The following is an 11,167-nucleotide window of genomic DNA, read 5'->3' as shown; positions in this document are numbered from 1 at the left end:
CAAGACCTACCCACAACAAACCCGTGCTGCCTGTCCCTTAGGATGTTGGTGTTGGCCAGTCCATTAAAGATGGCCTCTTTAATAAACTTTTCTAAGATCTTCCCCAGGATAGAAGTCAGGCTGATGGGCCTATAGTTAGCCGGATCCACTTTCCTCCCTTTCTTGAAGATAGGCACCACATTGGCTTTCTTCCAGTCTTCGGGCACTAAACCAGAGTGCCAGAAGTTTTCAAAGATCCATGCCAGGGGCTGGGCTATGATGCTTGCCAGCTCAATGAGTACCCTGGGGTGTAGATTGTCAGGTCCGGCTGACTTGAAGGTATCCAGCTTCTCAAGATGTTCCTTCACGAGGTCAGCATTTATGGAGGGATCTCCCCCACCTGGACCTCCCTGTCCCGTAGAGGGCATGGGCGTCCCATGGGACTGATGAAAGTACTTCTGGTCCACTTCCGGGTCTGCTGCGGAGTGTGCTGGGGAGCCCCCCGCCGTGCTTCTATGGGACACTCCATGTGCCCCAGCATTGCACCATTCATGAGTCCCTGCTATCTAGAGGTAAGTAGAAAAAACATTTAAAGCTGTCTCTATGTCTGAATTTCTATATCTTTCCATATCTCCCCAGATTGATTTAGAGATTTAGAGGGTTCCAGTTTGATTCAGAGAGATTAAAGGGTCCTCTGATTCGATTCAGATTCAGAGATTCAGCCACCAAATTGGGCCAAATCTCCACCGAATTGAATCAGGGACCTAAGCTTCTCACAGCCCTAGAATTCACCATGATCAAGTGAACGCCGTGCTTTTTTACAGTGCAGCCTTTAATATAATAACAGCGGGACAGGGCTCAGCAGTGCTTCACGAGTTGTGGGCCAAAATTACCCAAATCACTGTGAAGCGGGACGGCTCTTCTGACCTGGGCACTACTGCTTCCCTCTGTTGTATGGCTGCTCTTGTTTTACCTGCTGCCATGACTTTTCCCCACTGCCAAAATACTGCTAATACACCACTGGTTTAGTGGGCCAGATAGAATGGCATCACAGGCCTTTGGTTGCTGACCCCTTTACTAGGATACTATAATTAATTGCTTTGTTTTACATTTAAGTTTCTTAAGTGTTTCTACACAGTAGTGTAACTTGGGGTGAATGAGTGGTGTACTAGCTGTAGGGGCACCAGAATCGTGTCCCCACCCCAGCAAGAGAAGCAGCCCAATGGCATTGCTTTTGTAGAAGCAACCAGGTATTGTGCTGTGCTGTAGGAGCAACTGGCAATGCAGACCGACTATGCTATGACTGTGGCAGCAGCAGTCAAGGACTGTTTTTGAGCCCCAGCATAGGTCAGCCTCCCGCATTCCCCCCACCAGCAAGCTCAGAACCCCTGCCCCACTGGCACTCAGTGGCACCATTCCACCCCTCCCCACCTTCCTCATTCTCCCACGGGGACAAACCTGGCTTGTTATGTTTTTATTTCTATACATGTGTGTTTATTATAAGCTCTCTTGTGAATAGCCTTGCACAGGGGCAGATATAAAACAAGATGGCTTTTCTATCCCCTTGTTCCTTTCTGCCATGGTGAGTTATAAACATCCTGCAGCTGCATCTGATAGGCCCTTTCATTCTGGAAGGAATCCCATTAACATTGGCGGTGTTCCATAGCCATGGTCATAGTCTTTGGTCCTGATGAAGTCTAATGTTGACATTGGATCTTAGCATTCTCTAAAAAGGAAGAGCAAGGGGAGAGCCATGGCTGAGTCAGCAAGATGGACAGTATAAGGAGAAGCTGTTCAAAAGTGTACCTACCTTGACTCTTGTTCTTTGTGGAATTACTGGAAGATGATAGCACTTAACACCCCAACTGGACAATGCGCCTTTCTTTTTCTACCTGTCTGCTGTCTGTGACTTAAAATGTTATTCTGCATATGCACAGTTCACAAAATCTACATAAAATGTCGCATTCTTACTTCTCTCACATGGTCTCTATGCTAATGCATAATTCAGTGTAAAGTCAATTAGTGCACATAAGCTCTGCATTAGAGCTTAGAATATAATCATAAATGTTACACACCAATGTCAGATACATAGCATGTTATATTCTCTACAGACTGTTAGGTCTCTAATAAATGACTTTATCTTTTTGTTATCATTTTTACCATCATCTCCATTTCCTGTACAGCTATAACTTGGCAAAGCAATACATACAAAGTAACATAAGCATATACATAATGAAATATAAGTGTTTAAGTATTTTATTTTCAGTTCTTCCTAAGTGACTGGCCACTGACAGTTTAACTATTATATGTCACTGCTTTTCTACTGAGACTTTTCTAGTTTATATTTTGTTTACAATGCTTTCCATTTCCTTGGCTAAAACTATGAGGTGCAAGCTTAGTATAGGTTCTACCAGGTTGGCCAAAAAGCAAAGTTTCTGGTAGAGATGATTGGTTATGGTAATAAGGTATACCTCTCTCTCAATACTGCTTTATAAATGAACTTTATAAATAAAGTATCTTACTCTATTCCATTAGCATATATAGAAAGTAAATATAGTGTTAGCCCCATTTTACAGATGTGCAAACTGAGAAACAGAGAAGACAGCTGACTTTACCAAAGGCTAACGGGAAGTACATAGAAGATTCAGAAATGGGAACCAATGTTATCCTCAGTCCCCATTTTATATACTGATTACCTTGTTTGAGCTATTTATCAAGGCATAAATACCACCATCCCACAGAGAACTAGACCACTAAAGGAATATTCCTGTTACTAAAGGATTAAACGATCATTGTCTTCTCCTGCCTTTACGTAGCTTTCAGACCAATCACAAGTTACAAAGCCAGGTGTCTTCTGCAGATTTTAAGGATTAGCAAAAGGGACCAGTAAGATTAAAAGTCATAAAGACTGAAATGAAGCTAAGAGTGGTGAGAACAAAAACCATTTGCATCCCGGTACCATTTTTGAGACTGAAAAGCAGGCAGCCTTCAAACCTTAGCAGTAACAATAGGCTACTGGACACCTGTGACAATTTTTCTTGCAAATGTCTCAGCATTTTACAGAGATGGGCAACATTATTGGTAGGTGAGGTAACTGAAACAAAAGTAAGTTAAGAAATTTGCCCAAGCTGGTGCTTCAAGTCATTGAAAGGGAGAGGGAGTAAATCCGTATCTTCTGCTTAGGAGAAATAAAAAAAGGCTTTCCCATGATCTGTTTAAATAATTCACTTCCTTTAATTATAAACCACATTACTCACCACTTGCACTCAGCCTTCACCAACATGCATGCGCCCCATTGTAATTCCTAGTTGTACTTAATTACTGAATTATTCACCTGGAGTGGTTTTATCCTCATGCAACTTCACTTCAGCTTTTAAACCATTTCCAAGTGCTCAGATAGCAGTTGGGGGTTGGTTAAAACATTATCACAGAAAGCTTGTTCTCAGCAGCCTCTGGCTAACTGGTAGGCATACTACCATCTAGATCCTAAGTATAGCATTCCTTTGGGGGCAGGCAGGCAGGCTACCCACCTTTTTCTGCAGCAGTAGGACTTGCAGCACAAGCTCCTGAAAGCTTGCAGTGATTTTATCAAACATCCTTTGATGTTGTTCCCATGTCTATAAAGAGCCTTGCTGAATTTGGGCTTTAATTAAAAAAAGACAACACTTTTTTTTATAGATGAGAAAAGGCTTTCAGGAAGGAGGAGAAAAATATAATAGTTGTAGAAATATCTCTCAGCTTAGATGTTTGGGTTGCTTCATTTCCTTCTGGCAATTTTGTTTTGGTGTTAGTATGTCTCTGAGGGCATTAGAATGCACAATTTATTTTTCTAGGTTAGTGGGTAAGAGCCCATGCAAATTGCTCATAAGAATATGCATGCTTTCTGCATCGGGGAACAGAGGGCTTTTTATTTCTATATTTAGCTTTCTCACAAATAAGGGCAGTTCCTAAAACCCAGTATCCTTCCATTTATAAAACTTACTCTGCCATTTATAAAACTTACTCTGCCAGTAAGAAGTCCAGAGAAAGCAATATATTTTACCACAGCGTTTCTCCAACCATGCTGTTTTTGGAGAAATGTTTGAAGACCAATGCACAGAAAGAAGCAGCTTCTTTGAATAGTCACATCCATTAAAATCAGGGTCCCTAATGTTAGTTTGAAAATGAGTTTTACAGCATACTACTTGTACTGTCATACCTGAAACGAACAATTTAACTGATGACTCTAATTTAAATCAACATATTGTAGGCTTCATTGAAAGGAACCTGGATGAAATTTAGATTAGAAATAAATCTAGATCAAACCTCTGAACTTTATTTTCTAATGCTAATTTTCAAAATAATGAACATATTTCATCTTGCTATGCACGTTACACAACATTAATCCCCTAAGGCATAGTACATTGTGTCAGCTCTGCTCTGCTAATTCTGACAAGGCTACCTCTTCCTTCATTTTTTATAGATAATGGGCACTTTTCCAATGCAGATTTCAGTAAGAATGTAATCTACCTTGTATGTATACATAATTAAACAGGCCTTTCCTCACATGAATAAATACCTGCACCATTAAGAGAAAGACTAGCGCTCTGAGAAGAAATCCACAAAATAACAAGCTGTGTGGTGGAAAAAGCTAGAGTGTAGTTTGTCTATAAATAGTAGCTGTCCAGAGGAACACTAGAGATAAATCTAACACTGATGCCCAGAGCCTGTCCATATTCTTATGGAAAATGCACCACTGGGAGGCAAATGAAATAGCTACTGCTTTAAGACAATGGTTTTCTCAAAATAAAAGCAATCATTTTAGTAGCTCTGCCCATGTTAAGACTCCATTGAATCCCATTTCTAGCTACCACTTCTTGCTCTGTCTGGAAGATACCTCCAGTTTCACAGCTGCCAAACACATGGTCACTACCTGTGGCCAGCTTCACAACCACAACTGTGGTTAGGTTTAAATTTCCTGTTGATTTGAAGTGCATGGTGGCTGGCAAGCACAGATCTCATTTCTGGGTTCATCCTTCTCTGATGCATTGTGCACAGAATACCAGAGGGCTAAGTTGCATGTATTTTAGTGCAGGTAGCCTTAAGTCACAAGAGTTAACTGGAAATATTATTCTGCAATGAATGATCTCTGCCAAAATTTTCAGATGCTACCAAAAAATCCAGATAAACAATCGTATGATATATTTTTTGGACTCCCTGTCAAGTCACTTTTATTCTCACTACCAGGTTAGGTTCCAAAAGAGCAGTATTCAGTTCAGTATTTTGTGTCAGGTTGCATAGACGACTGAAGTGAAAAGAATGCGATACCATGGATGTTAACTACTAAGCTGTAGGCTACCACCTGGTGATGAGAACTTGGGGAACATAGCAGTTGGATGCGTGTGGAAGTCATAACTCAGATATTCCCCTTTTCTTGTTTCCCTGCCATACCCAACGTGTTTACCAACAGGGAGCAGTCCTGGTTTTGACAGATTTAGAAGTAGTGGGTTTCCTCCACACACAAGTTTTGACATTGAGCTCTATGTTCATAAAAGAGAAGTTATTTTACTCTGTGCTTCTTTATCTATTTTTTGACAGATGAATCTTTGAGCTTTTGTAAGTGCTGTGTAGGGAAACAAAGACACAAATTCTTATGGTTCTGTGGCTTGATTACTGTGCAATATAACTATAGCAGAATAGATTGCAACTAAACTGGAATAGCTTCTTGTATAGGTTCTCTGTTCTATGAGGAAAGTGTCTTTTTTTCTGAAATAATTCCCCCCACACACACTTTGGAAATCAGTTCTGTTAAAAAATAACGTGTCCATATGGGAAGTTATTCTGACATAACTATAATAGCACTCTGCTACAACTATGCTGAGCCATTTCCCATGTAGACAAGCTGTCAGGTGGGAGTAGTGTAACCTCTTCAAAAGCATCAGGCTGATTGTGTAGGATAGCGTGTCCACATGCAGATGGCATCCCCATGCAGTCTTATACTTTTGGATGGTTAAATGCTAACTCTGTGGCCTTCCCTTTAACAGATTATTATGCATGGATGTACACATGTCCATCAATATACTAATTGGCTCCCCATCTTAAGCTGCTTCTGTAATCAGCTCATTGGCCGGGATATTTTTTTTCAACCTCATTTAACTAAGAGGTTTGCTATCCTCATGCTACTGGAAAGTGATAGGTATAGGTTTCATGTGAATGACTTCAATGTTCAGCTCTCATTTCTTGGCTAGATTAAAAGAACAATGTTATTTTATTTAGAGTCAGTTTTCACTTGATGCTGTACAGTTAAATTGTCAATTTTAGAGGCTCTGATGCCTCAGCTAGACCTTGTAACTTCCACCATCTCTCGCTGTGAGAGGAAGGGAAAGATAGCAAGGAATGGAAATTTTATTTTGAATTGTCTCTGTAGTGCAGGGGTATAAGCTAACAATTGCAGGGTAGATTTTTCAATACACCCAAACATTGGAGCTGGAAAGACGGTCTAGTTTCCCTTCAGAACACGCCATGCCGGCGTGATCCCTGAAGGACAGAGCTACACTGGACGTTGCAATGCAAGATTAATATTGTGATAGAAATTTCTGATTGTGGCTGGATTCTGCTTAGGGCATAGCATTTCCTGGCATCCCTGCCCAGCGATAAGACACATTTGCAGTTGCCTAGAGCTCAGTGCTATCATTATTCTTATACCTGCCCCAGAGAGGATTAGGAGAGAGGGCCAAGCCAAACTGAAGGGGTCAAGCATGAAGGAGCTCAGCCAAGATTTTGCCCAGATTTTGCACTCATGTCACCCCCAAATGCTAGGTCAGATCTTAAATGCACACCTGTTCCTTCAGTTAGTACTAGAAGGAAAAGTGGTGGCACATCTGGGACCCTGAAAGGAGTTTTGCAAAGTACAACAAGCCAGGTTGAATAAAAGCAGGTGACTTGTCTGAGTATCGGGAGGGGGGGAAGAAGTGCCAAAGCAAGTGGGTGAAACAAATACTAACTGCAACGTTTAATAGTACATCAGAATGGGGCCGCTACTCTAATGTAAAGTTTATCATTGGCAGATTTTTTTCTAGTCATTGGCTGTACTATTGAAGTATAAGTCCTACTTCCAAAATATCACAACTAAGGACAGACAGTCAAAAAGCCTGCGGCTGAATCGATTCAATCTTCACAGGTCTTCTATGATTCTAGGTTAATATAAACTGCATAGACTGAACCTATAAGCAAGTGAACAAACATTCACTTTTGATTGCAGAAATGCAGCTACATGCTTGCAGTGGCCCAGGCAAGAAGCTAGAGAGGGGAGTGATGGGGATGGTGAGAGGGGTGGAGGGGACAGAAGGTCCTAGTACATACCTCCCTGCTGGACTCGAGCAGACAGCATGGGCCAATGCTAGCCCACTTACCTTGCAAGCCTTGTAGACTGTGAGTTAACTTGAATGTGGAAGGGATCTGAGACAAGTTTAATAAACCAATTTAACCTAAATCAAACCTTATGTCTGATACTGCATCCATCCAGATTTATCTTAAACCAGTTTTGGCCATTTTGAAAGTGGTTTATATGCACTGGACTTCTGGGGTAGGGACAGATGTTAAACAGAAATTGGTTTAAGTTATCAAAAACTGGTTTAAACCTGCAACAGAACAGAAGTTCAATGAACATAAACCAGTTTCAAAATGGCTGAAACTGCTTTAAGATAAACCTGGTTGAATGTAGTATCAGACTTAGCTGATTTGGGTTAAACGGGTTTATGAAACTTCTGTCCCAGACCCCTTCCTGGTTTAAGTTAAAATCAGAGTCCCCCAACATCCCAGGATGCTTTCCAGACCTGGGATGTTTTGTCTGCCTCAGTAGAGAAGGCAGGAGGGGGAAAAGAGACAGGGACTGTCCCCCCACCCAGGCAAACCCTAGCTGGGGTCAGGGTCCAGGGACGGGGGGTTAAACCCCCCTTTCCCTCAGTACAGAGCTTCCCTGCTCTGCTAAACTTACAGAAACTTACTTCTGGCTGTGACTGTGGACTACAAATTCTAGAGGCACCTAGAAGCAGGAAGAGGAAGTGATGAGTCCTGCTGCTGTAGTTCTGGACTGAAAATCCCAGAGACCTCGGGGGCAGCAGGAAGAGGAAGCAAAAACACAGCCCATGCTTGCTACATGCCAGAGCCATGCTCTAGCATCCACTGGCTTTTGACCTCAACCGCTGCAGGCATGTGGCTGCATTTTCTGAATCAAAAATGAATGTGTCCAGTTGTTTCTCAGTTTAATCTCTGCAGTTTAGACTAATCTGCAAAGACTGAATCGATTCAGCCTCAGGCGTTTTGACTGTCTGTATTTAGGTCTGTTGTGTTACAGAATTGAACTGGTTTCTGATCACTTGTACTGGTTTATGTGTAATTTCTGTCCCTAACCCAGGAGATTTTCTTCTAGTCATTGGCTGTGCTACTGCTGTATAATTCCTACGTCCAAAATATTTTAAAGACAAAAAAAATGCAGAGGGGCTGAGAGTACTCTTAAACTTAATTTTCTATACAAGAGACCACAAAAATTGGAGTTGTTTATTTTTCAATTGGTAATACTGGGCTTTCATTTGCTAAATAAAAAAAAAAGTTTTCTAAGTAGCTTTGATATCAAAGAGAGGAAGGAGGAAATCAAACTAAGGCTATTTTCAGGAATCCTGCTGGAAATTCAGAGGAACAGACCTTTGGGACTCAGAGACAGCTTCTACTGTGGTGGCTGTAGGATTCCACACTCAAGGAGTAACTGTCTAGTTTCCATATTAGTGATTTTTTATTGAATAGAAATCAATAAAGAACAAAGTTAAGTCTCTGTGAGGTAGCACTGCATGTGGATTGCCCTGTGGCTGCCGGCATTGAGTAGAAAGCAAAATGGCCACTGGCAGTTTTAGAGAAAACTCTCTTGGGTGATTGAAATTCATGGGGTAGAGAATTTCCATATTATTTTTATGGAAAGTATTTATGACTCAGTTTTCCCAATTTAGATTTGTATTGTGACTTACCAGGATTGACGGGATTGAGACTGAGGGAAGGATGTATTACACAATCAACGTAGGGTTACAATGGGTCACTTACCTAGAACTGTCACCACAGGAATGGAATTACTTCCAAAATACAGTGTGAGACCAACAGCCTGGCATGAACTATTAATGGCTGGCAGCCAAGAGAGGCAGAATATTAGAAAATAGCATAGCCAGAATTGATATGCCTGTAATCTTTTTTTATTATTATTCTAAGGGCCCTAAAATGCTGCATCCCAGTAGACTTATAGTAGTTATCCTCCTTTGAAAAGTCAGCTCTGAATTCCTGGAAACATCTACTGGTTGCACAGTTCTCAAAAGGATAGTCTCTAACAGGAATTTAAGTTCTTTTGGACTTGCTAGAAGAGCTGTGTTGAGAAGCTGTGAGACTGAACCTACAGCTTGCTCTCAAAGTAAGTATAGGCACAGGGCTCCCCCTTTCAAGTAGTGGAAGGTCTGAGGCCCAGCACTGTAAAAAGAAACACACTCCTTCAGAAACTATAGGAAGGTAGCAAGCAGACATATATGCCTTTTGGAGTTATGAAACACAGTGTCTAGTAACCAGTTCTAAAAAGGAGAGCTGAATACTATATGACCAGTTAAAAGCCTTGCATGAAGGGATTTTATAAAATAAAGCATACAGGCTGAATTTTCAATCTTATTTTTTTTCAGTTTTGATAATAAAATAAAAACAAGCACCCTTATGTTTAATATAATATTGAAGTAAAATTGTAATGTTATTCAGTCTAACCCAAGAAGTATCACAGAGCATATAATCCTACAAATGAAAATTAAGGGAACATTCATTTTTAAAACCATTGAAGTAAAAGGTAGTTTTCTCATCAAACTGTTGTATGTGATTCTGAATTAATGGCTGCTAAAACAATTGTATTAGCTTGCAGATTAGATTAGAATTGTAAAAATGAAATAAAATGTCATCTAAGTAAATGATCCACTACCACAGGTGTTGAAAAACAATCCTAAGTAGAAATGGTCTAGGCAATGAATAAATTGAATTACAATGATAGATGAGAGTTTAATAAGGTGATCCTTATGAGACTTGCAATTTAGAGCATTTTTAACAGCACTGGCCAGCAACATTTTGAGGGAGACAGTTGATAAGTAGGAGGTAAACAGTGACTTCCACTTGGTTGCTGTCAGTGCTCCATGTCAAATGGTGTCATTGGCTTTTTTGTAATGTGCCTCATAAAGTTGTACATCTGATCTGTGTTTTAGGCAGTTTCTTTACAATGCATAATCTCTTTGTGACATGGATATTTTTTTCCCTAGAACTGGGTTTGCATCGGGTACTGATTGCCATCAAAAGTTACAACCTTCAGGTTAAGTACAGGCAGTCAAAAATGCCAAGGCTGAATTGATTCAGTCATTGCAGGTTAGTCTAAACTGCAAAGATTAAATGGAAACAGAAGTGAACAGACATTTACCTTTGATTCAGGAAATGTAGCCACATGCCTACAGTGGCTCAAGCCAGAAGTTATGAGGTGCTAAAGCGTGGTTCTCTGGCACATACTCAGCATGGGCTGTGGGTTTGCTTCCTCTTCCTGCTGTCCCTGAGGTCTCTGGGATTTGCAGTCTAAAACCACAGCAGCAGGACTCTGCAGGGTTACTCATCACTTCCTCTTCCTGCTTCCAGGTGCCTCTGGGATTTGTAGTCCACAGTTGCAGCCAGCAATAAGTTTGAGTGGCTGAAAAGTTTGAGTGGCTGACCCATACCCCAGCCGGGACTTGCCTAGTGGGCAGTTCTCCCCCTGCAGACTGGGCTGCATCCCCAGCTGGGCTTGCCCCCCCACCACCTTGTCAGCCAGCCCTCACTGCTCCAGCTAGGAAGCAAAGGGGCAGGGCCAGCCCTGCTTTTTGGAGCAGACAGTACAGCACAGCTTAGTACAGAATCACCGATTTGGCCATAGATAGATTTATATGTTTTTTCTACGTACCTTGAGGTACCAGACATACATCATGAATGCTGAGATGGTGGGGCAGATGGAGCGTCCCACAGGAGAACAGGGAGATTTCCCACATGCTTGATGGCAGACCCCCCCCCGGCACCTCCCTGGCTTGGTGATCAGGTGTGGGGGGACACGAGGTGCCCCCCGCCCCAGACCCAGGAGGCACCAGTCACTGAGCCAGGGGGCAGGGGAGGGTTCCCCCAT

At 41.6% G+C, this 11,167-nt stretch overlaps 1 protein-coding gene across 1 annotated transcript in view; it reads left to right on the top strand.

Annotated features, from left to right (window-relative positions):
• The window catches only part of LOC109315373 (glypican-5-like), a 643,246-nt gene that overhangs the window by 540,841 nt on the left and 91,238 nt on the right, over positions 1–11,167 (top strand). The gene's annotated exons all lie outside the window — the stretch shown is intronic.

Source organism: Crocodylus porosus, unplaced genomic scaffold (genome assembly GCF_001723895.1).
Source record: "Crocodylus porosus isolate Cpor-Errol unplaced genomic scaffold, CroPor_comp1, whole genome shotgun sequence".
NCBI classification, from domain to species: Eukaryota; Metazoa; Chordata; order Crocodylia; family Crocodylidae; genus Crocodylus; species Crocodylus porosus.
This window is presented reverse-complemented; position numbering and strand designations above follow the sequence as displayed.